At 54.7% G+C, this 26,173-nt stretch overlaps 27 non-coding genes across 27 annotated transcripts; all 27 read right to left on the reverse strand.

Moving 5' to 3' along the window:
* Positions 1-373: 373 nt before the first annotated feature.
* On the reverse strand, positions 374-492 carry LOC126088820 (5S ribosomal RNA). The gene has a single exon (XR_007520172.1). It is a non-coding gene; the product is annotated as a 5S ribosomal RNA (ribosomal RNA).
* An 856-nt stretch (positions 493-1,348) lies between these two features.
* On the reverse strand, positions 1,349-1,467 carry LOC126088821 (5S ribosomal RNA). Its single transcript, XR_007520173.1, has one exon. It is a non-coding gene; the product is annotated as a 5S ribosomal RNA (ribosomal RNA).
* An 838-nt stretch (positions 1,468-2,305) lies between these two features.
* Positions 2,306-2,424, reverse strand: LOC126088822 (5S ribosomal RNA). The gene has a single exon (XR_007520174.1). It is a non-coding gene; the product is annotated as a 5S ribosomal RNA (ribosomal RNA).
* An 835-nt stretch (positions 2,425-3,259) lies between these two features.
* LOC126088824 (5S ribosomal RNA) lies at positions 3,260-3,378 on the reverse strand. The gene has a single exon (XR_007520175.1). It is a non-coding gene; the product is annotated as a 5S ribosomal RNA (ribosomal RNA).
* An 852-nt stretch (positions 3,379-4,230) lies between these two features.
* On the reverse strand, positions 4,231-4,349 carry LOC126088825 (5S ribosomal RNA). Its single transcript, XR_007520176.1, has one exon. It is a non-coding gene; the product is annotated as a 5S ribosomal RNA (ribosomal RNA).
* Positions 4,350-5,188: 839 nt separating this feature from the next.
* Positions 5,189-5,307, reverse strand: LOC126088826 (5S ribosomal RNA). Its single transcript, XR_007520177.1, has one exon. It is a non-coding gene; the product is annotated as a 5S ribosomal RNA (ribosomal RNA).
* An 834-nt stretch (positions 5,308-6,141) lies between these two features.
* LOC126088828 (5S ribosomal RNA) lies at positions 6,142-6,260 on the reverse strand. Its single transcript, XR_007520179.1, has one exon. It is a non-coding gene; the product is annotated as a 5S ribosomal RNA (ribosomal RNA).
* Positions 6,261-7,112: 852 nt separating this feature from the next.
* Positions 7,113-7,231, reverse strand: LOC126088829 (5S ribosomal RNA). The gene has a single exon (XR_007520180.1). It is a non-coding gene; the product is annotated as a 5S ribosomal RNA (ribosomal RNA).
* An 839-nt stretch (positions 7,232-8,070) lies between these two features.
* LOC126089403 (5S ribosomal RNA) lies at positions 8,071-8,189 on the reverse strand. The gene has a single exon (XR_007520730.1). It is a non-coding gene; the product is annotated as a 5S ribosomal RNA (ribosomal RNA).
* Positions 8,190-9,030: 841 nt separating this feature from the next.
* On the reverse strand, positions 9,031-9,149 carry LOC126089186 (5S ribosomal RNA). Its single transcript, XR_007520522.1, has one exon. It is a non-coding gene; the product is annotated as a 5S ribosomal RNA (ribosomal RNA).
* An 836-nt stretch (positions 9,150-9,985) lies between these two features.
* LOC126088830 (5S ribosomal RNA) lies at positions 9,986-10,104 on the reverse strand. The gene has a single exon (XR_007520181.1). It is a non-coding gene; the product is annotated as a 5S ribosomal RNA (ribosomal RNA).
* An 852-nt stretch (positions 10,105-10,956) lies between these two features.
* LOC126088831 (5S ribosomal RNA) lies at positions 10,957-11,075 on the reverse strand. Its single transcript, XR_007520182.1, has one exon. It is a non-coding gene; the product is annotated as a 5S ribosomal RNA (ribosomal RNA).
* Positions 11,076-11,916: 841 nt separating this feature from the next.
* LOC126089109 (5S ribosomal RNA) lies at positions 11,917-12,035 on the reverse strand. Its single transcript, XR_007520450.1, has one exon. It is a non-coding gene; the product is annotated as a 5S ribosomal RNA (ribosomal RNA).
* Positions 12,036-12,877: 842 nt separating this feature from the next.
* LOC126088832 (5S ribosomal RNA) lies at positions 12,878-12,996 on the reverse strand. Its single transcript, XR_007520183.1, has one exon. It is a non-coding gene; the product is annotated as a 5S ribosomal RNA (ribosomal RNA).
* Positions 12,997-13,838: 842 nt separating this feature from the next.
* On the reverse strand, positions 13,839-13,957 carry LOC126089110 (5S ribosomal RNA). Its single transcript, XR_007520451.1, has one exon. It is a non-coding gene; the product is annotated as a 5S ribosomal RNA (ribosomal RNA).
* Positions 13,958-14,805: 848 nt separating this feature from the next.
* Positions 14,806-14,924, reverse strand: LOC126088833 (5S ribosomal RNA). The gene has a single exon (XR_007520184.1). It is a non-coding gene; the product is annotated as a 5S ribosomal RNA (ribosomal RNA).
* An 840-nt stretch (positions 14,925-15,764) lies between these two features.
* Positions 15,765-15,883, reverse strand: LOC126089111 (5S ribosomal RNA). Its single transcript, XR_007520452.1, has one exon. It is a non-coding gene; the product is annotated as a 5S ribosomal RNA (ribosomal RNA).
* Positions 15,884-16,731: 848 nt separating this feature from the next.
* On the reverse strand, positions 16,732-16,850 carry LOC126088834 (5S ribosomal RNA). The gene has a single exon (XR_007520185.1). It is a non-coding gene; the product is annotated as a 5S ribosomal RNA (ribosomal RNA).
* An 857-nt stretch (positions 16,851-17,707) lies between these two features.
* On the reverse strand, positions 17,708-17,826 carry LOC126088835 (5S ribosomal RNA). The gene has a single exon (XR_007520186.1). It is a non-coding gene; the product is annotated as a 5S ribosomal RNA (ribosomal RNA).
* An 857-nt stretch (positions 17,827-18,683) lies between these two features.
* On the reverse strand, positions 18,684-18,802 carry LOC126088836 (5S ribosomal RNA). The gene has a single exon (XR_007520187.1). It is a non-coding gene; the product is annotated as a 5S ribosomal RNA (ribosomal RNA).
* An 840-nt stretch (positions 18,803-19,642) lies between these two features.
* LOC126089112 (5S ribosomal RNA) lies at positions 19,643-19,761 on the reverse strand. Its single transcript, XR_007520453.1, has one exon. It is a non-coding gene; the product is annotated as a 5S ribosomal RNA (ribosomal RNA).
* Positions 19,762-20,608: 847 nt separating this feature from the next.
* LOC126089017 (5S ribosomal RNA) lies at positions 20,609-20,727 on the reverse strand. The gene has a single exon (XR_007520362.1). It is a non-coding gene; the product is annotated as a 5S ribosomal RNA (ribosomal RNA).
* An 845-nt stretch (positions 20,728-21,572) lies between these two features.
* On the reverse strand, positions 21,573-21,691 carry LOC126088837 (5S ribosomal RNA). The gene has a single exon (XR_007520188.1). It is a non-coding gene; the product is annotated as a 5S ribosomal RNA (ribosomal RNA).
* Positions 21,692-22,530: 839 nt separating this feature from the next.
* On the reverse strand, positions 22,531-22,649 carry LOC126089113 (5S ribosomal RNA). Its single transcript, XR_007520454.1, has one exon. It is a non-coding gene; the product is annotated as a 5S ribosomal RNA (ribosomal RNA).
* An 847-nt stretch (positions 22,650-23,496) lies between these two features.
* Positions 23,497-23,615, reverse strand: LOC126089018 (5S ribosomal RNA). Its single transcript, XR_007520363.1, has one exon. It is a non-coding gene; the product is annotated as a 5S ribosomal RNA (ribosomal RNA).
* Positions 23,616-24,460: 845 nt separating this feature from the next.
* Positions 24,461-24,579, reverse strand: LOC126088840 (5S ribosomal RNA). Its single transcript, XR_007520190.1, has one exon. It is a non-coding gene; the product is annotated as a 5S ribosomal RNA (ribosomal RNA).
* Positions 24,580-25,418: 839 nt separating this feature from the next.
* On the reverse strand, positions 25,419-25,537 carry LOC126089114 (5S ribosomal RNA). The gene has a single exon (XR_007520455.1). It is a non-coding gene; the product is annotated as a 5S ribosomal RNA (ribosomal RNA).
* Positions 25,538-26,173: the final 636 nt, after the last annotated feature.

A 26,173-nucleotide genomic window follows, 5' to 3' on the forward strand; every position in this document is an offset into this window, starting at 1 on the left:
CTGCCGCTCGCTGCCGCTCGGGTCGTGGTCCATATGACAGCGCAAGCACGACAAACGTCTGCGGGACGAGACGAGACGAGACGAGACGACTAAGGAATAAGTTCGTGGTTACAAATCAAATTTGGAACTCAACACACCTACACAACAATAGGCGGTGACGTATTTCAGAAATCACCTGCCGATTCGTAGTGTTTTGTCGTTTTCAAAGTCTTCTTGGCAAACTTGGTTAGCACATTCTCCCTCAAACTGAGTTAATTACTGCATTTTCGTTCCATTACAGTAGTTTAAAAGGCTTAAGGAAGCATCTTTGTCACAACAGAAAGGTAGTTTGAAAATTGGGCTGGCGACATAACAAAAAAAAAAACAGTAAGGGAGCCAACAGCACCCGGGTTTCCCAGGCGGTCACCCATCCAAGTACTAGCCGGGCCCGATGATGCTTAACTTCGGTGATCGGACGAGAACCGGTGTATTCATCATGGTATGGCCGTTGGCGCTCATCTAATGTAGGAGCACGGCAGAATTCGCGTTCGGCTTTTCTCCCAACACACAAAATGTTAGTTTTCGGCCGCATTTGACGAAAGCGCTTCCTTCCGCAACCGCCAGTTCCTCGAGGACGGCGCGGGGAGGCGCGCCCGGCGTCCCAGCAGAGTGACGGCCGAATTGGCGGGCGCACCGCCGCGTGTGTGAGACGCACTGCTGCTCGTTGCACCCCCTGTCATTCGCTGGGCGCGTGCAGCCTTCGACACTAGCGGAGGACGCATCTTGTCCCTGGTGTTCAGCGGAGGGCCTGTGCGGGGTGTGGCAGTGTCGTGCTGGAGGGCCCACTGGTAGCGATGTGGGCTTCCTCGCCTCGCCTCGCCTCGCCTCGCCTCGCCTCGCCTCCCACCAGGTGTCTGCGTAGTTTGCAGTGCATTCGCACCATTCCTATCCCTGTCCCTGTCCCCGTCCCGACTTGTCCCGACTTTGCTCGACTGCCGCTCGCTGCCGCTCGGGTCGTGGTCCATATGACAGCGCAAGCACGACAAACGTCTGCGGGACGAGACGAGACGAGACGAGACGACTAAGGAATAAGTTCGTGGTTACAAATCAAATTTGGAACTCAACACACCTACACAACAATAGGCGGTGACGTATTTCAGAAATCACCTGCCGATTCGTAGTGTTTTGTCGTTTTCAAAGTCTTCTTGGCAAACTTGGTTAGCACATTCTCCCTCAAACTGAGTTAATTACTGCATTTTCGTTCCATTACAGTAGTTTAAAAGGCTTAAGGAAGCATCTTTGTCACAACAGAAAGGTAGTTTGAAAATTGGGCTGGCGACATAACAAAAAAAAAAAAAAACAGTAAGGGAGCCAACAGCACCCGGGTTTCCCAGGCGGTCACCCATCCAAGTACTAGCCGGGCCCGATGATGCTTAACTTCGGTGATCGGACGAGAACCGGTGTATTCATCATGGTATGGCCGTTGGCGCTCATCTAATGTAGGAGCACGGCAGAATTCGCGTTCGGCTTTTCTCCCAACACACAAAATGTTAGTTTTCGGCCGCATTTGACGAAAGCGCTTCCTTCCGCAACCGCCAGTTCCTCGAGGACGGCGCGGGGAGGCGCGCCCGGCGTCCCAGCAGAGTGACGGCCGAATTGGCGGGCGCACCGCCGCGTGTGTGAGACGCACTGCTGCTCGTTGCACCCCCTGTCATTCGCTGGGCGCGTGCAGCCTTCGACACTAGCGGAGGACGCATCTTGTCCCTGGTGTTCAGCGGAGGGCCTGTGCGGGGTGTGGCAGTGTCGTGCTGGTGGGCCCACTGGTAGCGATGTGGGCTTCCTCGCCTCGCCTCGCCTCGCCTCGCCTCACACCAGGTGTCTGCGTAAGTTTGCAGTGCATTCGCACCATTCCTATCCCTGTCCCTGTCCCCGTCCCGACTTGTCCCGACTTTGCTCGACTGCCGCTCGCTGCCGCTCGGGTCGTAGTCCATATGACAGCGCAAGCACGACAAACGTCTGCGGGACGAGACGAGACGAGACGACTAAGGAATAAATTCGTGGTTACAAATCAAATTTGGAACTCTACACTCCTACACAACAATAGGCGGTGACGTATTTCAGAAATCATCTGCCGATTCGTACTGTTTTGTCGTTTTCAAAGTCTTCTTGGCAAACTTGGTTAGCACATTCTCCCTCAAACAGAGTTAATTACTGCATTTTCGTACCATTACAGTAGTTTAAAAGGCTTAAGGAAGCATCTTTGTCACAACAGAAAGGTAGTTTGAAAATTTGGCTGGCGACATAACAAAAAAAAAAACAGGAAGGGAGCCAACAGCACCCGGGTTTCCCAGGCGGTCACCCATCCAAGTACTAGCCGGGCCCGATGATGCTTAACTTCGGTGATCGGACGAGAACCGGTGTATTCATCATGGTATGGCCGTTGGCGCTCATCTAATGTAGGAGCACGGCAGAATTCTCGTTCGGCTTTTCTCCCAACACACAAAATGTTAGTTTTCGGCCGCATTTGACGAAAGCGCTTCCTTCCGCAACCGCCAGTTCCTCGAGGACGGCGCGGGAAGGCGCGCCCGGCGTCCCAGCAGAGTGACGGCCGAATTGGCGGGCGCACCGCCGCGTGTGTGAGACGCACTGCTGCTCGTTGCACCCCCTGTCATTCGCTGGGCGCGTGCAGCCTTCGACACTAGCGGAGGACGCATCTTGTCCCTGGTGTTCAGCGGAGGGCCTGTGCGGGGTGTGGCAGTGTCGTGCTGGAGGGCCCACTGGTAGCGATGTGGGCTTCCTCGCCTCGCCTCGCCTCGCCTCACACCAGGTGTCTGCGTAGTTTGCAGTGCATTCGCACCATTCCTGTCCCTGTCCCTGTCCCCGTCCCGACTTGTCCCGACTTTGCTCGACTGCCGCTCGCTGCCGCTCGGGTCGTGGTCCATATGACAGCGCAAGCACGACAAACGTCTGCGGGACGAGACGAGACGGGACGACTAAGGAATAAATTCGTGGTTACAAATCAAATTTGGAACTCTACACTCCTACACAACAATAGGCGGTGACGTATTTCAGAAATCACCTGCCGATTCGTACTGTTTTGTCGTTTTCAAAGTCTTTTTGGCAAACTTGGTTAGCACATTCTCCCTCAAACTGAGTTAATTACTGCATTTTCGTACCATTACAGTAGTTTAAAAGGCTTAAGGAAGCATCTTTGTCACAACAGAAAGGTAGTTTGAAATTTGGGATGGCGACATAACAAAAAAAAAAAAAACAGGAAGGGAGCCAACAGCACCCGGGTTTCCCAGGCGGTCACCCATCCAAGTACTAGCCGGGCCCGATGATGCTTAACTTCGGTGATCGGACGAGAACCGGTGTATTCATCATGGTATGGCCGTTGGCGCTCATCTAATGTAGGAGCACGGCAGAATTCGCGTTCGGCTTTTCTCCCAACACACAAAATGTTAGTTTTCGGCCGCATTTGACGAAAGCGCTTCCTTCCGCAACCGCCAGTTCCTCGAGGACGGCGCGGGGAGGCGCGCCCGGCGTCCCAGCAGAGTGACGGCCGAATTGGCGGGCGCACCGCCGCGTGTGTGAGACGCACTGCTGCTCGTTGCACCCCCTGTCATTCGCTGGGCGCGTGCAGCCTTCGACACTAGCGGAGGACGCATCTTGTCCCTGGTGTTCAGCGGAGGGCCTGTGCGGGGTGTGGCAGTGTCGTGCTGGAGGGCCCACTGGTAGCGATGTGGGCTTCCTCGCCTCGCCTCGCCTCGCCTCGCCTCGCCTCGCCTCCCACCAGGTGTCTGCGTAGTTTGCAGTGCATTCGCACCATTCCTATCCCTGTCCCTGTCCCCGTCCCGACTTGTCCCGACTTTGCTCGACTGCCGCTCGCTGCCGCTCGGGTCGTGGTCCATATGACAGCGCAAGCACGACAAACGTCTGCGGGACGAGACGAGACGAGACGAGACGACTAAGGAATAAGTTCGTGGTTACAAATCAAATTTGGAACTCAACACACCTACACAACAATAGGCGGTGACGTATTTCAGAAATCACCTGCCGATTCGTAGTGTTTTGTCGTTTTCAAAGTCTTCTTGGCAAACTTGGTTAGCACATTCTCCCTCAAACTGAGTTAATTACTGCATTTTCGTTCCATTACAGTAGTTTAAAAGGCTTAAGGAAGCATCTTTGTCACAACAGAAAGGTAGTTTGAAAATTGGGCTGGCGACATAACAAAAAAAAAAACAGTAAGGGAGCCAACAGCACCCGGGTTTCCCAGGCGGTCACCCATCCAAGTACTAGCCGGGCCCGATGATGCTTAACTTCGGTGATCGGACGAGAACCGGTGTATTCATCATGGTATGGCCGTTGGCGCTCATCTAATGTAGGAGCACGGCAGAATTCGCGTTCGGCTTTTCTCCCAACACACAAAATGTTAGTTTTCGGCCGCATTTGACGAAAGCGCTTCCTTCCGCAACCGCCAGTTCCTCGAGGACGGCGCGGGGAGGCGCGCCCGGCGTCCCAGCAGAGTGACGGCCGAATTGGCGGGCGCACCGCCGCGTGTGTGAGACGCACTGCTGCTCGTTGCACCCCCTGTCATTCGCTGGGCGCGTGCAGCCTTCGACACTAGCGGAGGACGCATCTTGTCCCTGGTGTTCAGCGGAGGGCCTGTGCGGGGTGTGGCAGTGTCGTGCTGGAGGGCCCACTGGTAGCGATGTGGGCTTCCTCGCCTCGCCTCGCCTCGCCTCGCCTCACACCAGGTGTCTGCGTAAGTTTGCAGTGCATTCGCACCATTCCTATCCCTGTCCCTGTCCCCGTCCCGACTTGTCCCGACTTTGCTCGACTGCCGCTCGCTGCCGCTCGGGTCGTAGTCCATATGACAGCGCAAGCACGACAAACGTCTGCGGGACGAGACGAGACGAGACGACTAAGGAATAAATTCGTGGTTACAAATCAAATTTGGAACTCTACACTCCTACACAACAATAGGCGGTGACGTATTTCAGAAATCATCTGCCGATTCGTACTGTTTTGTCGTTTTCAAAGTCTTCTTGGCAAACTTGGTTAGCACATTCTCCCTCAAACAGAGTTAATTACTGCATTTTCGTACCATTACAGTAGTTTAAAAGGCTTAAGGAAGCATCTTTGTCACAACAGAAAGGTAGTTTGAAAATTTGGCTGGCGACATAACAAAAAAAAAAAACAGGAAGGGAGCCAACAGCACCCGGGTTTCCCAGGCGGTCACCCATCCAAGTACTAGCCGGGCCCGATGATGCTTAACTTCGGTGATCGGACGAGAACCGGTGTATTCATCATGGTATGGCCGTTGGCGCTCATCTAATGTAGGAGCACGGCAGAATTCTCGTTCGGCTTTTCTCCCAACACACAAAATGTTAGTTTTCGGCCGCATTTGACGAAAGCGCTTCCTTCCGCAACCGCCAGTTCCTCGAGGACGGCGCGGGAAGGCGCGCCCGGCGTCCCAGCAGAGTGACGGCCGAATTGGCGGGCGCACCGCCGCGTGTGTGAGACGCACTGCTGCTCGTTGCACCCCCTGTCATTCGCTGGGCGCGTGCAGCCTTCGACACTAGCGGAGGACGCATCTTGTCCCTGGTGTTCAGCGGAGGGCCTGTGCGGGGTGTGGCAGTGTCGTGCTGGAGGGCCCACTGGTAGCGATGTGGGCTTCCTCGCCTCGCCTCGCCTCGCCTCACACCAGGTGTCTGCGTAGTTTGCAGTGCATTCGCACCATTCCTGTCCCTGTCCCTGTCCCCGTCCCGACTTGTCCCGACTTTGCTCGACTGCCGCTCGCTGCCGCTCGGGTCGTGGTCCATATGACAGCGCAAGCACGACAAACGTCTGCGGGACGAGACGAGACGAGACGACTAAGGAATAAATTCGTGGTTACAAATCAAATTTGGAACTCTACACTCCTACACAACAATAGGCGGTGACGTATTTCAGAAATCACCTGCCGATTCGTACTGTTTTGTCGTTTTCAAAGTCTTTTTGGCAAACTTGGTTAGCACATTCTCCCTCAAACTGAGTTAATTACTGCATTTTCGTACCATTACAGTAGTTTAAAAGGCTTAAGGAAGCATCTTTGTCACAACAGAAAGGTAGTTTGAAATTTGGGATGGCGACATAACAAAAAAAAAAAAACAGGAAGGGAGCCAACAGCACCCGGGTTTCCCAGGCGGTCACCCATCCAAGTACTAGCCGGGCCCGATGATGCTTAACTTCGGTGATCGGACGAGAACCGGTGTATTCATCATGGTATGGCCGTTGGCGCTCATCTAATGTAGGAGCACGGCAGAATTCGCGTTCGGCTTTTCTCCCAACACACAAAATGTTAGTTTTCGGCCGCATTTGACGAAAGCGCTTCCTTCCGCAACCGCCAGTTCCTCGAGGACGGCGCGGGGAGGCGCGCCCGGCGTCCCAGCAGAGTGACGGCCGAATTGGCGGGCGCACCGCCGCGTGTGTGAGACGCACTGCTGCTCGTTGCACCCCCTGTCATTCGCTGGGCGCGTGCAGCCTTCGACACTAGCGGAGGACGCATCTTGTCCCTGGTGTTCAGCGGAGGGCCTGTGCGGGGTGTGGCAGTGTCGTGCTGGAGGGCCCACTGGTAGCGATGTGGGCTTCCTCGCCTCGCCTCGCCTCGCCTCGCCTCGCCTCGCCTCCCACCAGGTGTCTGCGTAGTTTGCAGTGCATTCGCACCATTCCTATCCCTGTCCCTGTCCCCGTCCCGACTTGTCCCGACTTTGCTCGACTGCCGCTCGCTGCCGCTCGGGTCGTGGTCCATATGACAGCGCAAGCACGACAAACGTCTGCGGGACGAGACGAGACGAGACGAGACGACTAAGGAATAAGTTCGTGGTTACAAATCAAATTTGGAACTCAACACACCTACACAACAATAGGCGGTGACGTATTTCAGAAATCACCTGCCGATTCGTAGTGTTTTGTCGTTTTCAAAGTCTTCTTGGCAAACTTGGTTAGCACATTCTCCCTCAAACTGAGTTAATTACTGCATTTTCGTTCCATTACAGTAGTTTAAAAGGCTTAAGGAAGCATCTTTGTCACAACAGAAAGGTAGTTTGAAAATTGGGCTGGCGACATAACAAAAAAAAAAACAGTAAGGGAGCCAACAGCACCCGGGTTTCCCAGGCGGTCACCCATCCAAGTACTAGCCGGGCCCGATGATGCTTAACTTCGGTGATCGGACGAGAACCGGTGTATTCATCATGGTATGGCCGTTGGCGCTCATCTAATGTAGGAGCACGGCAGAATTCGCGTTCGGCTTTTCTCCCAACACACAAAATGTTAGTTTTCGGCCGCATTTGACGAAAGCGCTTCCTTCCGCAACCGCCAGTTCCACGAGGACGGCGCGGGGAGGCGCGCCCGGCGTCCCAGCAGAGTGACGGCCGAATTGGCGGGCGCACCGCCGCGTGTGTGAGACGCACTGCTGCTCGTTGCACCCCCTGTCATTCGCTGGGCGCGTGCAGCCTTCGACACTAGCGGAGGACGCATCTTGTCCCTGGTGTTCAGCGGAGGGCCTGTGCGGGGTGTGGCAGTGTCGTGCTGGAGGGCCCACTGGTAGCGATGTGGGCTTCCTCGCCTCGCCTCGCCTCGCCTCGCCTCACACCAGGTGTCTGCGTAAGTTTGCAGTGCATTCGCACCATTCCTATCCCTGTCCCTGTCCCCGTCCCGACTTGTCCCGACTTTGCTCGACTGCCGCTCGCTGCCGCTCGGGTCGTAGTCCATATGACAGCGCAAGCACGACAAACGTCTGCGGGACGAGACGAGACGAGACGACTAAGGAATAAATTCGTGGTTACAAATCAAATTTGGAACTCTACACTCCTACACAACAATAGGCGGTGACGTATTTCAGAAATCATCTGCCGATTCGTACTGTTTTGTCGTTTTCAAAGTCTTCTTGGCAAACTTGGTTAGCACATTCTCCCTCAAACAGAGTTAATTACTGCATTTTCGTACCATTACAGTAGTTTAAAAGGCTTAAGGAAGCATCTTTGTCACAACAGAAAGGTAGTTTGAAAATTTGGCTGGCGACATAACAAAAAAAAAAAACAGGAAGGGAGCCAACAGCACCCGGGTTTCGCAGGCGGTCACCCATCCAAGTACTAGCCGGGCCCGATGATGCTTAAATTCGGTGATCGGACGAGAACCGGTGTATTCATCATGGTATGGCCGTTGGCGCTCATCTAATGTAGGAGCACGGCAGAATTCGCGTTCGGCTTTTCTCCCAACACACAAAATGTTAGTTTTCGGCCGCATTTGACGAAAGCGCTTCCTTCCGCAACCGCCAGTTCCACGAGGACGGCGCGGGGAGGCGCGCCCGGCGTCCCAGCAGAGTGACGGCCGAATTGGCGGGCGCACCGCCGCGTGTGTGAGACGCACTGCTGCTCGTTGCACCCCCTGTCATTCGCTGGGCGCGTGCAGCCTTCGACACTAGCGGAGGACGCATCTTGTCCCTGGTGTTCAGCGGAGGGCCTGTGCGGGGTGTGGCAGTGTCGTGCTGGAGGGCCCACTGGTAGCGATGTGGGCTTCCTCGCCTCGCCTCGCCTCGCCTCGCCTCACACCAGGTGTCTGCGTAAGTTTGCAGTGCATTCGCACCATTCCTATCCCTGTCCCTGTCCCCGTCCCGACTTGTCCCGACTTTGCTCGACTGCCGCTCGCTGCCGCTCGGGTCGTAGTCCATATGACAGCGCAAGCACGACAAACGTCTGCGGGACGAGACGAGACGAGACGACTAAGGAATAAATTCGTGGTTACAAATCAAATTTGGAACTCTACACTCCTACACAACAATAGGCGGTGACGTATTTCAGAAATCATCTGCCGATTCGTACTGTTTTGTCGTTTTCAAAGTCTTCTTGGCAAACTTGGTTAGCACATTCTCCCTCAAACAGAGTTAATTACTGCATTTTCGTACCATTACAGTAGTTTAAAAGGCTTAAGGAAGCATCTTTGTCACAACAGAAAGGTAGTTTGAAAATTGGGCTGGCGACATAACAAAAAAAAAAAAAACAGGAAGGGAGCCAACAGCACCCGGGTTTCCCAGGCGGTCACCCATCTAAGTACTAGACGGGCCCGATGATGCTTAACTTCGGTGATCGGACGAGAACCGGTGTATTCATCATGGTATGGCCGTTGGCGCTCATCTAATGTAGGAGCACGGCAGAATTCTCGTTCGGCTTTTCTCCCAACACACAAAATGTTAGTTTTCGGCCGCATTTGACGAAAGCGCTTCCTTCCGCAACCGCCAGTTCCTCGAGGACGGCGCGGGAAGGCGCGCCCGGCGTCCCAGCAGAGTGACGGCCGAATTGGCGGGCGCACCGCCGCGTGTGTGAGACGCACTGCTGCTCGTTGCACCCCCTGTCATTCGCTGGGCGCGTGCAGCCTTTGACACAAGCGGAGGACGCATCTTGTCCCTGGTGTTCAGCGGAAGGCCTGTGCGGGGTGTGGCAGTGTCGTGCTGGAGGGCCCACTGGTAGCGATGTGGGCTTCCTCGCCTCGCCTCGCCTCGCCTCACACCAGGTGTCTGCGTAGTTTGCAGTGCATTCGCACCATTCCTGTCCCTGTCCCTGTCCCCGTCCCGACTTGTCCCGACTTTGCTCGACTGCCGCTCGCTGCCGCTCGGGTCGTGGTCCATATGACAGCGCAAGCACGACAAACGTCTGCGGGACGAGACGAGACGAGACGACTAAGGAATAAATTCGTGGTTACAAATCAAATTTGGAACTCTACACTCCTACACAACAATAGGCGGTGACGTATTTCAGAAATCACCTGCCGATTCGTACTGTTTTGTCGTTTTCAAAGTCTTTTTGGCAAACTTGGTTAGCACATTCTCCCTCAAACTGAGTTAATTACTGCATTTTCGTACCATTACAGTAGTTTAAAAGGCTTAAGGAAGCATCTTTGTCACAACAGAAAGGTAGTTTGAAATTTGGGATGGCGACATAACAAAAAAAAAAAAAAACAGGAAGGGAGCCAACAGCACCCGGGTTTCCCAGGCGGTCACCCATCCAAGTACTAGCCGGGCCCGATGATGCTTAACTTCGGTGATCGGACGAGAACCGGTGTATTCATCATGGTATGGCCGTTGGCGCTCATCTAATGTAGGAGCACGGCAGAATTCGCGTTCGGCTTTTCTCCCAACACACAAAATGTTAGTTTTCGGCCGCATTTGACGAAAGCGCTTTCTTCCGCAACCGCCAGTTCCTCGAGGACGGCGCGGGGAGGCGCGCCCGGCGTCCCAGCAGAGTGACGGCCGAATTGGCGGGCGCACCGCCGCGTGTGTGAGGCGCACTGCTGCTCGTTGCACCCCCTGTCATTCGCTGGGCGCGTGCAGCCTTCGACACTAGCGGAGGACGCATCTTGTCCCTGGTGTTCAGCGGAGGGCCTGTGCGGGGTGTGGCAGTGTCGTGCTGGAGGGCCCACTGGTAGCGATGTGGGCTTCCTCGCCTCGCCTCGCCTCGCCTCGCCTCGCCTCGCCTCCCACCAGGTGTCTGCGTAGTTTGCAGTGCATTCGCACCATTCCTATCCCTGTCCCTGTCCCCGTCCCGACTTGTCCCGACTTTGCTCGACTGCCGCTCGCTGCCGCTCGGGTCGTGGTCCATATGACAGCGCAAGCACGACAAACGTCTGCGGGACGAGACGAGACGAGACGAGACGACTAAGGAATAAGTTCGTGGTTACAAATCAAATTTGGAACTCAACACACCTACACAACAATAGGCGGTGACGTATTTCAGAAATCACCTGCCGATTCGTAGTGTTTTGTCGTTTTCAAAGTCTTCTTGGCAAACTTGGTTAGCACATTCTCCCTCAAACTGAGTTAATTACTGCATTTTCGTTCCATTACAGTAGTTTAAAAGGCTTAAGGAAGCATCTTTGTCACAACAGAAAGGTAGTTTGAAAATTGGGCTGGCGACATAACAAAAAAAAAAACAGTAAGGGAGCCAACAGCACCCGGGTTTCCCAGGCGGTCACCCATCCAAGTACTAGCCGGGCCCGATGATGCTTAACTTCGGTGATCGGACGAGAACCGGTGTATTCATCATGGTATGGCCGTTGGCGCTCATCTAATGTAGGAGCACGGCAGAATTCGCGTTCGGCTTTTCTCCCAACACACAAAATGTTAGTTTTCGGCCGCATTTGACGAAAGCGCTTCCTTCCGCAACCGCCAGTTCCACGAGGACGGCGCGGGGAGGCGCGCCCGGCGTCCCAGCAGAGTGACGGCCGAATTGGCGGGCGCACCGCCGCGTGTGTGAGACGCACTGCTGCTCGTTGCACCCCCTGTCATTCGCTGGGCGCGTGCAGCCTTCGACACTAGCGGAGGACGCATCTTGTCCCTGGTGTTCAGCGGAGGGCCTGTGCGGGGTGTGGCAGTGTCGTGCTGGAGGGCCCACTGGTAGCGATGTGGGCTTCCTCGCCTCGCCTCGCCTCGCCTCGCCTCACACCAGGTGTCTGCGTAAGTTTGCAGTGCATTCGCACCATTCCTATCCCTGTCCCTGTCCCCGTCCCGACTTGTCCCGACTTTGCTCGACTGCCGCTCGCTGCCGCTCGGGTCGTAGTCCATATGACAGCGCAAGCACGACAAACGTCTGCGGGACGAGACGAGACGAGACGACTAAGGAATAAATTCGTGGTTACAAATCAAATTTGGAACTCTACACTCCTACACAACAATAGGCGGTGACGTATTTCAGAAATCATCTGCCGATTCGTACTGTTTTGTCGTTTTCAAAGTCTTCTTGGCAAACTTGGTTAGCACATTCTCCCTCAAACAGAGTTAATTACTGCATTTTCGTACCATTACAGTAGTTTAAAAGGCTTAAGGAAGCATCTTTGTCACAACAGAAAGGTAGTTTGAAAATTGGGCTGGCGACATAACAAAAAAAAAAAAAACAGGAAGGGAGCCAACAGCACCCGGGTTTCCCAGGCGGTCACCCATCCAAGTACTAGACGGGCCCGATGATGCTTAACTTCGGTGATCGGACGAGAACCGGTGTATTCATCATGGTATGGCCGTTGGCGCTCATCTAATGTAGGAGCACGGCAGAATTCTCGTTCGGCTTTTCTCCCAACACACAAAATGTTAGTTTTCGGCCGCATTTGACGAAAGCGCTTCCTTCCGCAACCGCCAGTTCCTCGAGGACGGCGCGGGAAGGCGCGCCCGGCGTCCCAGCAGAGTGACGGCCGAATTGGCGGGCGCACCGCCGCGTGTGTGAGACGCACTGCTGCTCGTTGCACCCCCTGTCATTCGCTGGGCGCGTGCAGCCTTTGACACAAGCGGAGGACGCATCTTGTCCCTGGTGTTCAGCGGAAGGCCTGTGCGGGGTGTGGCAGTGTCGTGCTGGAGGGCCCACTGGTAGCGATGTGGGCTTCCTCGCCTCGCCTCGCCTCGCCTCACACCAGGTGTCTGCGTAGTTTGCAGTGCATTCGCACCATTCCTGTCCCTGTCCCTGTCCCCGTCCCGACTTGTCCCGACTTTGCTCGACTGCCGCTCGCTGCCGCTCGGGTCGTGGTCCATATGACAGCGCAAGCACGACAAACGTCTGCGGGACGAGACGAGACGAGACGAGACGAGACGACTAAGGAATAAATTCGTGGTTACAAATCAAATTTGGAACTCTACACTCCTACACAACAATAGGCGGTGACGTATTTCAGAAATCACCTGCCGATTCGTACTGTTTTGTCGTTTTCAAAGTCTTTTTGGCAAACTTGGTTAGCACATTCTCCCTCAAACTGAGTTAATTACTGCATTTTCGTACCATTACAGTAGTTTAAAAGGCTTAAGGAAGCATCTTTGTCACAACAGAAAGGTAGTTTGAAAATTGGGCTGGCGACATAACAAAAAAAAAAACAGTAAGGGAGCCAACAGCACCCGGGTTTCCCAGGCGGTCACCCATCCAAGTACTAGCCGGGCCCGATGATGCTTAACTTCGGTGATCGGACGAGAACCGGTGTATTCATCATGGTATGGCCGTTGGCGCTCATCTAATGTAGGAGCACGGCAGAATTCGCGTTCGGCTTTTCTCCCAACACACAAAATGTTAGTTTTCGGCCGCATTTGACGAAAGCGCTTCCTTCCGCAACCGCCAGTTCCTCGAGGACGGCGCGGGGAGGCGCGCCTGGCGTCCCAGCAGAGTGACGGCCGAATTGGCGGGCGCACCGCCGCGTGTGTGAGACGCACTGCTGCTCGTTGCACCCCCTGTCATTCGCTGGGCGCGTGCAGCCTTCGACACTAGCGGAGGACGCATCTTGTCCCTGGTGTTCAGCGGAGGGCCTGTGCGGGGTGTGGCAGTGTCGTGCTGGAGGGCCCACTGGTAGCGATGTGGGCTTCCTCGCCTCGCCTCGCCTCGCCTCGCCTCACACCAGGTGTCTGCGTAAGTTTGCAGTGCATTCGCACCATTCCTATCCCTGTCCCTGTCCCCGTCCCGACTTGTCCCGACTTTGCTCGACTGCCGCTCGCTGCCGCTCGGGTCGTAGTCCATATGACAGCGCAAGCACGACAAACGTCTGCGGGACGAGACGAGACGAGACGACTAAGGAATAAATTCGTGGTTACAAATCAAATTTGGAACTCTACACTCCTACACAACAATAGGCGGTGACGTATTTCAGAAATCATCTGCCGATTCGTACTGTTTTGTCGTTTTCAAAGTCTTCTTGGCAAACTTGGTTAGCACATTCTCCCTCAAACTGAGTTAATTACTGCATTTTCGTACCATTACAGTAGTTTAAAAGGCTTAAGGAAGCATCTTTGTCACAACAGAAAGGTAGTTTGAAAATTGGGCTGGCGACATAACAAAAAAAAAAAAAAACAGGAAGGGAGCCAACAGCACCCGGGTTTCCCAGGCGGTCACCCATCCAAGTACTAGACGGGCCCGATGATGCTTAACTTCGGTGATCGGACGAGAACCGGTGTATTCATCATGGTATGGCCGTTGGCGCTCATCTAATGTAGGAGCACGGCAGAATTCTCGTTCGGCTTTTCTCCCAACACACAAAATGTTAGTTTTCGGCCGCATTTGACGAAAGCGCTTCCTTCCGCAACCGCCAGTTCCTCGAGGACGGCGCGGGAAGGCGCGCCCGGCGTCCCAGCAGAGTGACGGCCGAATTGGCGGGCGCACCGCCGCGTGTGTGAGACGCACTGCTGCTCGTTGCACCCCCTGTCATTCGCTGGGCGCGTGCAGCCTTTGACACAAGCGGAGGACGCATCTTGTCCCTGGTGTTCAGCGGAAGGCCTGTGCGGGGTGTGGCAGTGTCGTGCTGGAGGGCCCACTGGTAGCGATGTGGGCTTCCTCGCCTCGCCTCGCCTCGCCTCACACCAGGTGTCTGCGTAGTTTGCAGTGCATTCGCACCATTCCTGTCCCTGTCCCTGTCCCCGTCCCGACTTGTCCCGACTTTGCTCGACTGCCGCTCGCTGCCGCTCGGGTCGTGGTCCATATGACAGCGCAAGCACGACAAACGTCTGCGGGACGAGACGAGACGAGACGAGACGAGACGACTAAGGAATAAATTCGTGGTTACAAATCAAATTTGGAACTCTACACTCCTACACAACAATAGGCGGTGACGTATTTCAGAAATCACCTGCCGATTCGTACTGTTTTGTCGTTTTCAAAGTCTTTTTGGCAAACTTGGTTAGCACATTCTCCCTCAAACTGAGTTAATTACTGCATTTTCGTACCATTACAGTAGTTTAAAAGGCTTAAGGAAGCATCTTTGTCACAACAGAAAGGTAGTTTGAAATTTGGGATGGCGACATAACAAAAAAAAAAAAAAAAACAGGAAGGGAGCCAACAGCACCCGGGTTTCCCAGGCGGTCACCCATCCAAGTACTAGCCGGGCCCGATGATGCTTAACTTCGGTGATCGGACGAGAACCGGTGTATTCATCATGGTATGGCCGTTGGCGCTCATCTAATGTAGGAGCACGGCAGAATTCGCGTTCGGCTTTTCTCCCAACACACAAAATGTTAGTTTTCGGCCGCATTTGACGAAAGCGCTTCCTTCCGCAACCGCCAGTTCCTCGAGGACGGCGCGGGGAGGCGCGCCCGGCGTCCCAGCAGAGTGACGGCCGAATTGGCGGGCGCACCGCCGCGTGTGTGAGACGCACTGCTGCTCGTTGCACCCCCTGTCATTCGCTGGGCGCGTGCAGCCTTCGACACTAGCGGAGGACGCATCTTGTCCCTGGTGTTCAGCGGAGGGCCTGTGCGGGGTGTGGCAGTGTCGTGCTGGAGGGCCCACTGGTAGCGATGTGGGCTTCCTCGCCTCGCCTCGCCTCGCCTCGCCTCACACCAGGTGTCTGCGTAAGTTTGCAGTGCATTCGCACCATTCCTATCCCTGTCCCTGTCCCCGTCCCGACTTGTCCCGACTTTGCTCGACTGCCGCTCGCTGCCGCTCGGGTCGTAGTCCATATGACAGCGCAAGCACGACAAACGTCTGCGGGACGAGACGAGACGAGACGACTAAGGAATAAATTCGTGGTTACAAATCAAATTTGGAACTCTACACTCCTACACAACAATAGGCGGTGACGTATTTCAGAAATCATCTGCCGATTCGTACTGTTTTGTCGTTTTCAAAGTCTTCTTGGCAAACTTGGTTAGCACATTCTCCCTCAAACAGAGTTAATTACTGCATTTTCGTACCATTACAGTAGTTTAAAAGGCTTAAGGAAGCATCTTTGTCACAACAGAAAGGTAGTTTGAAAATTGGGCTGGCGACATAACAAAAAAAAAAAAACAGGAAGGGAGCCAACAGCACCCGGGTTTCCCAGGCGGTCACCCATCCAAGTACTAGACGGGCCCGATGATGCTTAACTTCGGTGATCGGACGAGAACCGGTGTATTCATCATGGTATGGCCGTTGGCGCTCATCTAATGTAGGAGCACGGCAGAATTCTCGTTCGGCTTTTCTCCCAACACACAAAATGTTAGTTTTCGGCCGCATTTGACGAAAGCGCTTCCTTCCGCAACCGCCAGTTCCTCGAGGACGGCGCGGGAAGGCGCGCCCGGCGTCCCAGCAGAGTGACGGCCGAATTGGCGGGCGCACCGCCGCGTGTGTGAGACGCACTGCTGCTCGTTGCACCCCCTGTCATTCGCTGGGCGCGTGCAGCCTTTGACACAAGCGGAGGACGCATCTTGTCCCTGGTGTTCAGCGGAAGGCCTGTGCGGGGTGTGGCAGTGTCGTGCTGGAGGGCCCACTGGTAGCGATGTGGGCTTCCTCGCCTCGCCTCGCCTCGCCTCACACAAGGTGTCTGCGTAGTTTGCAGTGCATTCGCACCATTCCTGTCCCTGTCCCTGTCCCCGTCCCGACTTGTCCCGACTTTGCTCGACTGCCGCTCGCTGCCGCTCGGGTCGTGGTCCATATGACAGCGCAAGCACGACAAACGTCTGCGGGACGAGACGAGACGAGACGAGACGAGACGACTAAGGAATAAATTCGTGGTTACAAATCAAATTTGGAACTCTACACTCCTACACAACAATAGGCGGTGACGTATTTCAGAAATCACCTGCCGATTCGTACTGTTTTGTCGTTTTCAAAGTCTTTTTGGCAAACTTGGTTAGCACATTCTCCCTCAAACTGAGTTAATTACTGCATTTTCGTACCATTACAGTAGTTTAAAAGGCTTAAGGAAGCATCTTTGTCACAACAGAAAGGTAGTTTGAAATTTGGGATGGCGACATAACAAAAAAAAAAAAAAAAACAGGAAGGGAGCCAACAGCACCCGGGTTTCCCAGGCGGTCACCCATCCAAGTACTAGCCGGGCCCGATGATGCTTAACTTCGGTGATCGGACGAGAACCGGTGTATTCATCATGGTATGGCCGTTGGCGCTCATCTAATGTAGGAGCACGGCAGAATTCGCGTTCGGCTTTTCTCCCAACACACAAAATGTTAGTTTTCGGCCGCATTTGACGAAAGCGCTTCCTTCCGCAACCGCCAGTTCCTCGAGGACGGCGCGGGGAGGCGCGCCCGGCGTCCCAGCAGAGTGACGGCCGAATTGGCGGGCGCACCGCCGCGTGTGTGAGACGCACTGCTGCTCGTTGCACCCCCTGTCATTCGCTGGGCGCGTGCAGCCTTCGACACTAGCGGAGGACGCATCTTGTCCCTGGTGTTCAGCGGAGGGCCTGTGCGGGGTGTGGCAGTGTCGTGCTGGAGGGCCCACTGGTAGCGATGTGGGCTTCCTCGCCTCGCCTCGCCTCGCCTCGCCTCGCCTCGCCTCGCCTCACACCAGGTGTCTGCGTAGTTTGCAGTGCATTCGCACCATTCCTATCCCTGTCCCTGTCCCCGTCCCGACTTGTCCCGACTTTGCTCGACTGCCGCTCGCTGCCGCTCGGGTCGTGGTCCATATGACAGCGCAAGCACGACAAACGTCTGCGGGACGAGACGAGACGAGACGAGACGACTAAGGAATAAGTTCGTGGTTACAAATCAAATTTGGAACTCAACACACCTACACAACAATAGGCGGTGACGTATTTCAGAAATCACCTGCCGATTCGTAGTGTTTTGTCGTTTTCAAAGTCTTCTTGGCAAACTTGGTTAGCACATTCTCCCTCAAACTGAGTTAATTACTGCATTTTCGTTCCATTACAGTAGTTTAAAAGGCTTAAGGAAGCATCTTTGTCACAACAGAAAGGTAGTTTGAAAATTGGGCTGGCGACATAACAAAAAAAAAAACAGTAAGGGAGCCAACAGCACCCGGGTTTCCCAGGCGGTCACCCATCCAAGTACTAGCCGGGCCCGATGATGCTTAACTTCGGTGATCGGACGAGAACCGGTGTATTCATCATGGTATGGCCGTTGGCGCTCATCTAATGTAGGAGCACGGCAGAATTCGCGTTCGGCTTTTCTCCCAACACTCAAAATGTTAGTTTTCGGCCGCATTTGACGAAAACGCTTCCTTCCGCAACCGCCAGTTCCTCGAGGACGGCGCGGGGAGGCGCGCCCGGCGTCCCAGCAGAGTGACGGCCGAATTGGCGGGCGCACCGCCGCGTGTGTGAGACGCACTGCTGCTCGTTGCACCCCCTGTCATTCGCTGGGCGCGTGCAGCCTTCGACACTAGCGGAGGACGCATCTTGTCCCTGGTGTTCAGCGGAGGGCCTGTGCGGGGTGTGGCAGTGTCGTGCTGGAGGGCCCACTGGTAGCGATGTGGGCTTCCTCGCCTCGCCTCGCCTCGCCTCGCCTCGCCTCGCCTCGCCTCACACCAGGTGTCTGCGTAGTTTGCAGTGCATTCGCACCATTCCTATCCCTGTCCCTGTCCCCGTCCCGACTTGTCCCGACTTTGCTCGACTGCCGCTCGCTGCCGCTCGGGTCGTGGTCCATATGACAGCGCAAGCACGACAAACGTCTGCGGGACGAGACGAGACGAGACGAGACGACTAAGGAATAAGTTCGTGGTTACAAATCAAATTTGGAACTCAACACACCTACACAACAATAGGCGGTGACGTATTTCAGAAATCACCTGCCGATTCGTAGTGTTTTGTCGTTTTCAAAGTCTTCTTGGCAAACTTGGTTAGCACATTCTCCCTCAAACTGAGTTAATTACTGCATTTTCGTTCCATTACAGTAGTTTAAAAGGCTTAAGGAAGCATCTTTGTCACAACAGAAAGGTAGTTTGAAAATTGGGCTGGCGACATAACAAAAAAAAAAACAGTAAGGGAGCCAACAGCACCCGGGTTTCCCAGGCGGTCACCCATCCAAGTACTAGCCGGGCCCGATGATGCTTAACTTCGGTGATCGGACGAGAACCGGTGTATTCATCATGGTATGGCCGTTGGCGCTCATCTAATGTAGGAGCACGGCAGAATTCGCGTTCGGCTTTTCTCCCAACACTCAAAATGTTAGTTTTCGGCCGCATTTGACGAAAGCGCTTCCTTCCGCAACCGCCAGTTCCTCGAGGACGGCGCGGGGAGGCGCGCCCGGCGTCCCAGCAGAGTGACGGCCGAATTGGCGGGCGCACCGCCGCGTGTGTGAGACGCACTGCTGCTCGTTGCACCCCCTGTCATTCGCTGGGCGCGTGCAGCCTTCGACACTAGCGGAGGACGCATCTTGTCCCTGGTGTTCAGCGGAGGGCCTGTGCGGGGTGTGGCAGTGTCGTGCTGGAGGGCCCACTGGTAGCGATGTGGGCTTCCTCGCCTCGCCTCGCCTCGCCTCGCCTCACACCAGGTGTCTGCGTAAGTTTGCAGTGCATTCGCACCATTCCTATCCCTGTCCCTGTCCCCGTCCCGACTTGTCCCGACTTTGCTCGACTGCCGCTCGCTGCCGCTCGGGTCGTAGTCCATATGACAGCGCAAGCACGACAAACGTCTGCGGGACGAGACGAGACGAGACGACTAAGGAATAAATTCGTGGTTACAAATCAAATTTGGAACTCTACACTCCTACACAACAATAGGCGGTGACGTATTTCAGAAATCATCTGCCGATTCGTACTGTTTTGTCGTTTTCAAAGTCTTCTTGGCAAACTTGGTTAGCACATTCTCCCTCAAACAGAGTTAATTACTGCATTTTCGTACCATTACAGTAGTTTAAAAGGCTTAAGGAAGCATCTTTGTCACAACAGAAAGGTAGTTTGAAAATTGGGCTGGCGACATAACAAAAAAAAAAAAACAGGAAGGGAGCCAACAGCACCCGGGTTTCCCAGGCGGTCACCCATCCAAGTACTAGACGGGCCCGATGATGCTTAACTTCGGTGATCGGACGAGAACCGGTGTATTCATCATGGTATGGCCGTTGGCGCTCATCTAATGTAGGAGCACGGCAGAATTCTCGTTCGGCTTTTCTCCCAACACACAAAATGTTAGTTTTCGGCCGCATTTGACGAAAGCGCTTCCTTCCGCAACCGCCAGTTCCTCGAGGACGGCGCGGGAAGGCGCGCCCGGCGTCCCAGCAGAGTGACGGCCGAATTGGCGGGCGCACCGCCGCGTGTGTGAGACGCACTGCTGCTCGTTGCACCCCCTGTCATTCGCTGGGCGCGTGCAGCCTTTGACACAAGCGGAGGACGCATCTTGTCCCTGGTGTTCAGCGGAAGGCCTGTGCGGGGTGTGGCAGTGTCGTGCTGGAGGGCCCACTGGTAGCGATGTGGGCTTCCTCGCCTCGCCTCGCCTCGCCTCACACCAGGTGTCTGCGTAGTTTGCAGTGCATTCGCACCATTCCTGTCCCTGTCCCTGTCCCCGTCCCGACTTGTCCCGACTTTGCTCGACTGCCGCTCGCTGCCGCTCGGGTCGTGGTCCATATGACAGCGCAAGCACGACAAACGTCTGCGGGACGAGACGAGACGAGACGAGACGAGACGACTAAGGAATAAATTCGTGGTTACAAATCAAATTTGGAACTCTACACTCCTACACAACAATAGGCGGTGACGTATTTCAGAAATCACCTGCCGATTCGTACTGTTTTGTCGTTTTCAAAGTCTTTTTGGCAAACTTGGTTAGCACATTCTCCCTCAAACTGAGTTAATTACTGCATTTTCGTACCATTACAGTAGTTTAAAAGGCTTAAGGAAGCATCTTTGTCACAACAGAAAGGTAGTTTGAAATTTGGGATGGCGACATAACAAAAAAAAAAAAAAAACAGGAAGGGAGCCAACAGCACCCGGGTTTCCCAGGCGGTCACCCATCCAAGTACTAGCCGGGCCCGATGATGCTTAACTTCGGTGATCGGACGAGAACCGGCGTATTCATCATGGTATGGCCGTTGGCGCTCATCTAATGTAGGAGCACGGCAGAATTCGCGTTCGGCTTTTCTCCCAACACACAAAATGTTAGTTTTCGGCCGCATTTGACGAAAGCGCTTCCTTCCGCAACCGCCAGTTCCTCGAGGACGGCGCGGGGAGGCGCGCCCGGCGTCCCAGCAGAGTGACGGCCGAATTGGCGGGCGCACCGCTGCGTGTGTGAGACGCACTGCTGCTCGTTGCACCCCCTGTCATTCGCTGGGCGCGTGCAGCCTTCGACACTAGCGGAGGACGCATCTTGTCCCTGGTGTTCAGCGGAGGGCCTGTGCGGGGTGTGGCAGTGTCGTGCTGGAGGGCCCACTGGTAGCGATGTGGGCTTCCTCGCCTCGCCTCGCCTCGCCTCGCCTCGCCTCACACCAGGTGTCTGCGTAGTTTGCAGTGCATTCGCACCATTCCTATCCCTGTCCCTGTCCCCGTCCCGACTTGTCCCGACTTTGCTCGACTGCCGCTCGCTGCCACTCGGGTCGTGGTCCATATGACAGCGCAAGCACGACAAACGTCTGCGGGACGAGACGAGACGAGACGAGACGACTAAGGAATAAGTTCGTGGTTACAAATCAAATTTGGAACTCAACACACCTACACAACAATAGGCGGTGAAATATTTCAGAAATCACCTGCCGATTCGTAGTGTTTTGTCGTTTTCAAAGTCTTCTTGGCAAACTTGGTTAGCACATTCTCCCTCAAACTGAGTTAATTACTGCATTTTCGTTCCATTACAGTAGTTTAAAAGGCTTAAGGAAGCATCTTTGTCACAACAGAAAGGTAGTTTGAAAATTGGGCTGGCGACATAACAAAAAAAAACAGTAAGGGAGCCAACAGCACCCGGGTTTCCCAGGCGGTCACCCATCCAAGTACTAGCCGGGCCCGATGATGCTTAACTTCGGTGATCGGACGAGAACCGGTGTATTCATCATGGTATGGCCGTTGGCGCTCATCTAATGTAGGAGCACGGCAGAATTCGCGTTCGGCTTTTCTCCCAACACACAAAATGTTAGTTTTCGGCCGCATTTGACGAAAGCGCTTCCTTCCGCAACCGCCAGTTCCTCGAGGACGGCGCGGGGAGGCGCGCCCGGCGTCCCAGCAGAGTGACGGCCGAATTGGCGGGCGCACCGCCGCGTGTGTGAGACGCACTGCTGCTCGTTGCACCCCCTGTCATTCGCTGGGCGCGTGCAGCCTTCGACACTAGCGGAGGACGCATCTTGTCCCTGGTGTTCAGCGGAGGGCCTGTGCGGGGTGTGGCAGTGTCGTGCTGGAGGGCCCACTGGTAGCGATGTGGGCTTCCTCGCCTCGCCTCGCCTCGCCTCGCCTCACACCAGGTGTCTGCGTAAGTTTGCAGTGCATTCGCACCATTCCTATCCCTGTCCCTGTCCCCGTCCCGACTTGTCCCGACTTTGCTCGACTGCCGCTCGCTGCCGCTCGGGTCGTAGTCCATATGACAGCGCAAGCACGACAAACGTCTGCGGGACGAGACGAGACGAGACGACTAAGGAATAAATTCGTGGTTACAAATCAAATTTGGAACTCTACACTCCTACACAACAATAGGCGGTGACGTATTTCAGAAATCATCTGCCGATTCGTACTGTTTTGTCGTTTTCAAAGTCTTCTTGGCAAACTTGGTTAGCACATTCTCCCTCAAACAGAGTTAATTACTGCATTTTCGTACCATTTCAGTAGTTTAAAAGGCTTAAGGAAGCATCTTTGTCACAACAGAAAGGTAGTTTGAAAATTGGGCTGGCGACATAACAAAAAAAAAAAACAGGAAGGGAGCCAACAGCACCCGGGTTTCCCAGGCGGTCACCCATCCAAGTACTAGACGGGCCCGATGATGCTTAACTTCGGTGATCGGACGAGAACCGGTGTATTCATCATGGTATGGCCGTTGGCGCTCATCTAATGTAGGAGCACGGCAGAATTCTCGTTCGGCTTTTCTCCCAACACACAAAATGTTAGTTTTCGGCCGCATTTGACGAAAGCGCTTCCTTCCGCAACCGACAGTTCCTCGAGGACGGCGCGGGAAGGCGCGCCCGGCGTCCCAGCAGAGTGACGGCCGAATTGGCGGGCGCACCGCCGCGTGTGTGAGACGCACTGCTGCTCGTTGCACCCCCTGTCATTCGCTGGGCGCGTGCAGCCTTTGACACAAGCGGAGGACGCATCTTGTCCCTGGTGTTCAGCGGAAGGCCTGTGCGGGGTGTGGCAGTGTCGTGCTGGAGGGCCCACTGGTAGCGATGTGGGCTTCCTCGCCTCGCCTCGCCTCGCCTCACACAAGGTGTCTGCGTAGTTTGCAGTGCATTCGCACCATTCCTGTCCCTGTCCCTGTCCCCGTCCCGACTTGTCCCGACTTTGCTCGACTGCCGCTCGCTGCCGCTCGGGTCGTGGTCCATATGACAGCGCAAGCACGACAAACGTCTGCGGGACGAGACGAGACGAGACGAGACGAGACGACTAAGGAATAAATTCGTGGTTACAAATCAAATTTGGAACTCTACACTCCTACACAACAATAGGCGGTGACGTATTTCAGAAATCACCTGCCGATTCGTACTGTTTTGTCGTTTTCAAAGTCTTCTTGGCAAACTTGGTTAGCACATTCTCCCTCAAACTGAGTTAATTACTGCATTTTCGTACCATTACAGTAGTTTAAAAGGCTTAAGGAAGCATCTTTGTCACAACAGAAAGGTAGTTTGAAATTTGGGATGGCGACATAACAAAAAAAAAAAAAAAACAGGAAGGGAGCCAACAGCACCCGGGTTTCCCAGGCGGTCACCCATCCAAGTACTAGCCGGGCCCGATGATGCTTAACTTCGGTGATCGGACGAGAACCGGCGTATTCATCATGGTATGGCCGTTGGCGCTCATCTAATGTAGGAGCACGGCAGAATTCGCGTTCGGCTTTTCTCCCAACACACAAAATGTTAGTTTTCGGCCGCATTTGACGAAAGCACTTCCTTCCGCAACCGCCAGTTCCTCGAGGACGGCGCGGGGAGGCGCGCCCGGCGTCCCAGCAGAGTGACGGCCGAATTGGCGGGCGCACCGCTGCGTGTGTGAGACGCACTGCTGCTCGTTGCACCCCCTGTCATTCGCTGGGCGCGTGCAGCCTTCGACACTAGCGGAGGACGCATCTTGTCCCTGGTGTTCAGCGGAGGGCCTGTGCGGGGTGTGGCAGTGTCGTGCTGGAGGGCCCACTGGTAGCGATGTGGGCTTCCTCGCCTCGCCTCGCCTCGCCTCGCCTCGCCTCACACCAGGTGTCTGCGTAGTTTGCAGTGCATTCGCACCATTCCTATCCCTGTCCCTGTCCCCGTCCCGACTTGTCCCGACTTTGCTCGACTGCCGCTCGCTGCCACTCGGGTCGTGGTCCATATGACAGCGCAAGCACGACAAACGTCTGCGGGACGAGACGAGACGAGACGAGACGACTAAGGAATAAGTTCGTGGTTACAAATCAAATTTGGAACTCAACACACCTACACAACAATAGGCGGTGAAATATTTCAGAAATCACCTGCCGATTCGTAGTGTTTTGTCGTTTTCAAAGTCTTCTTGGCAAACTTGGTTAGCACATTCTCCCTCAAACTGAGTTAATTACTGCATTTTCGTTCCATTACAGTAGTTTAAAAGGCTTAAGGAAGCATCTTTGTCACAACAGAAAGGTAGTTTGAAAATTGGGCTGGCGACATAACAAAAAAAAACAGTAAGGGAGCCAACAGCACCCGGGTTTCCCAGGCGGTCACCCATCCAAGTACTAGCCGGGCCCGATGATGCTTAACTTCGGTGATCGGACGAGAACCGGTGTATTCATCATGGTATGGCCGTTGGCGCTCATCTAATGTAGGAGCACGGCAGAATTCGCGTTCGGCTTTTCTCCCAACACACAAAATGTTAGTTTTCGGCCGCATTTGACGAAAGCGCTTCCTTCCGCAACCGCCAGTTCCTCGAGGACGGCGCGGGGAGGCGCGCCCGGCGTCCCAGCAGAGTGACGGCCGAATTGGCGGGCGCACCGCCGCGTGTGTGAGACGCACTGCTGCTCGTTGCACCCCCTGTCATTCGCTGGGCGCGTGCAGCCTTCGACACTAGCGGAGGACGCATCTTGTCCCTGGTGTTCAGCGGAGGGCCTGTGCGGGGTGTGGCAGTGTCGTGCTGGAGGGCCCACTGGTAGCGATGTGGGCTTCCTCGCCTCGCCTCGCCTCGCCTCGCCTCACACCAGGTGTCTGCGTAAGTTTGCAGTGCATTCGCACCATTCCTATCCCTGTCCCTGTCCCCGTCCCGACTTGTCCCGACTTTGCTCGACTGCCGCTCGCTGCCGCTCGGGTCGTAGTCCATATGACAGCGCAAGCACGACAAACGTCTGCGGGACGAGACGAGACGAGACGACTAAGGAATAAATTCGTGGTTACAAATCAAATTTGGAACTCTACACTCCTACACAACAATAGGCGGTGACGTATTTCAGAAATCATCTGCCGATTCGTACTGTTTTGTCGTTTTCAAAGTCTTCTTGGCAAACTTGGTTAGCACATTCTCCCTCAAACAGAGTTAATTACTGCATTTTCGTACCATTTCAGTAGTTTAAAAGGCTTAAGGAAGCATCTTTGTCACAACAGAAAGGTAGTTTGAAAATTGGGCTGGCGACATAACAAAAAAAAAAAACAGGAAGGGAGCCAACAGCACCCGGGTTTCCCAGGCGGTCACCCATCCAAGTACTAGACGGGCCCGATGATGCTTAACTTCGGTGATCGGACGAGAACCGGTGTATTCATCATGGTATGGCCGTTGGCGCTCATCTAATGTAGGAGCACGGCAGAATTCTCGTTCGGCTTTTCTCCCAACACACAAAATGTTAGTTTTCGGCCGCATTTGACGAAAGCGCTTCCTTCCGCAACCGACAGTTCCTCGAGGACGGCGCGGGAAGGCGCGCCCGGCGTCCCAGCAGAGTGACGGCCGAATTGGCGGGCGCACCGCCGCGTGTGTGAGACGCACTGCTGCTCGTTGCACCCCCTGTCATTCGCTGGGCGCGTGCAGCCTTTGACACAAGCGGAGGACGCATCTTGTCCCTGGTGTTCAGCGGAAGGCCTGTGCGGGGTGTGGCAGTGTCGTGCTGGAGGGCCCACTGGTAGCGATGTGGGCTTCCTCGCCTCGCCTCGCCTCGCCTCACACAAGGTGTCTGCGTAGTTTGCAGTGCATTCGCACCATTCCTGTCCCTGTCCCTGTCCCCGTCCCGACTTGTCCCGACTTTGCTCGACTGCCGCTCGCTGCCGCTCGGGTCGTGGTCCATATGACAGCGCAAGCACGACAAACGTCTGCGGGACGAGACGAGACGAGACGAGACGAGACGACTAAGGAATAAATTCGTGGTTACAAATCAAATTTGGAACTCTACACTCCTACACAACAATAGGCGGTGACGTATTTCA

The sequence above is a fragment of the Schistocerca cancellata genome, chromosome 6 (genome assembly GCF_023864275.1).
Source record: "Schistocerca cancellata isolate TAMUIC-IGC-003103 chromosome 6, iqSchCanc2.1, whole genome shotgun sequence".
NCBI lineage: Eukaryota > Metazoa > Arthropoda > Insecta > Orthoptera > Acrididae > Schistocerca > Schistocerca cancellata.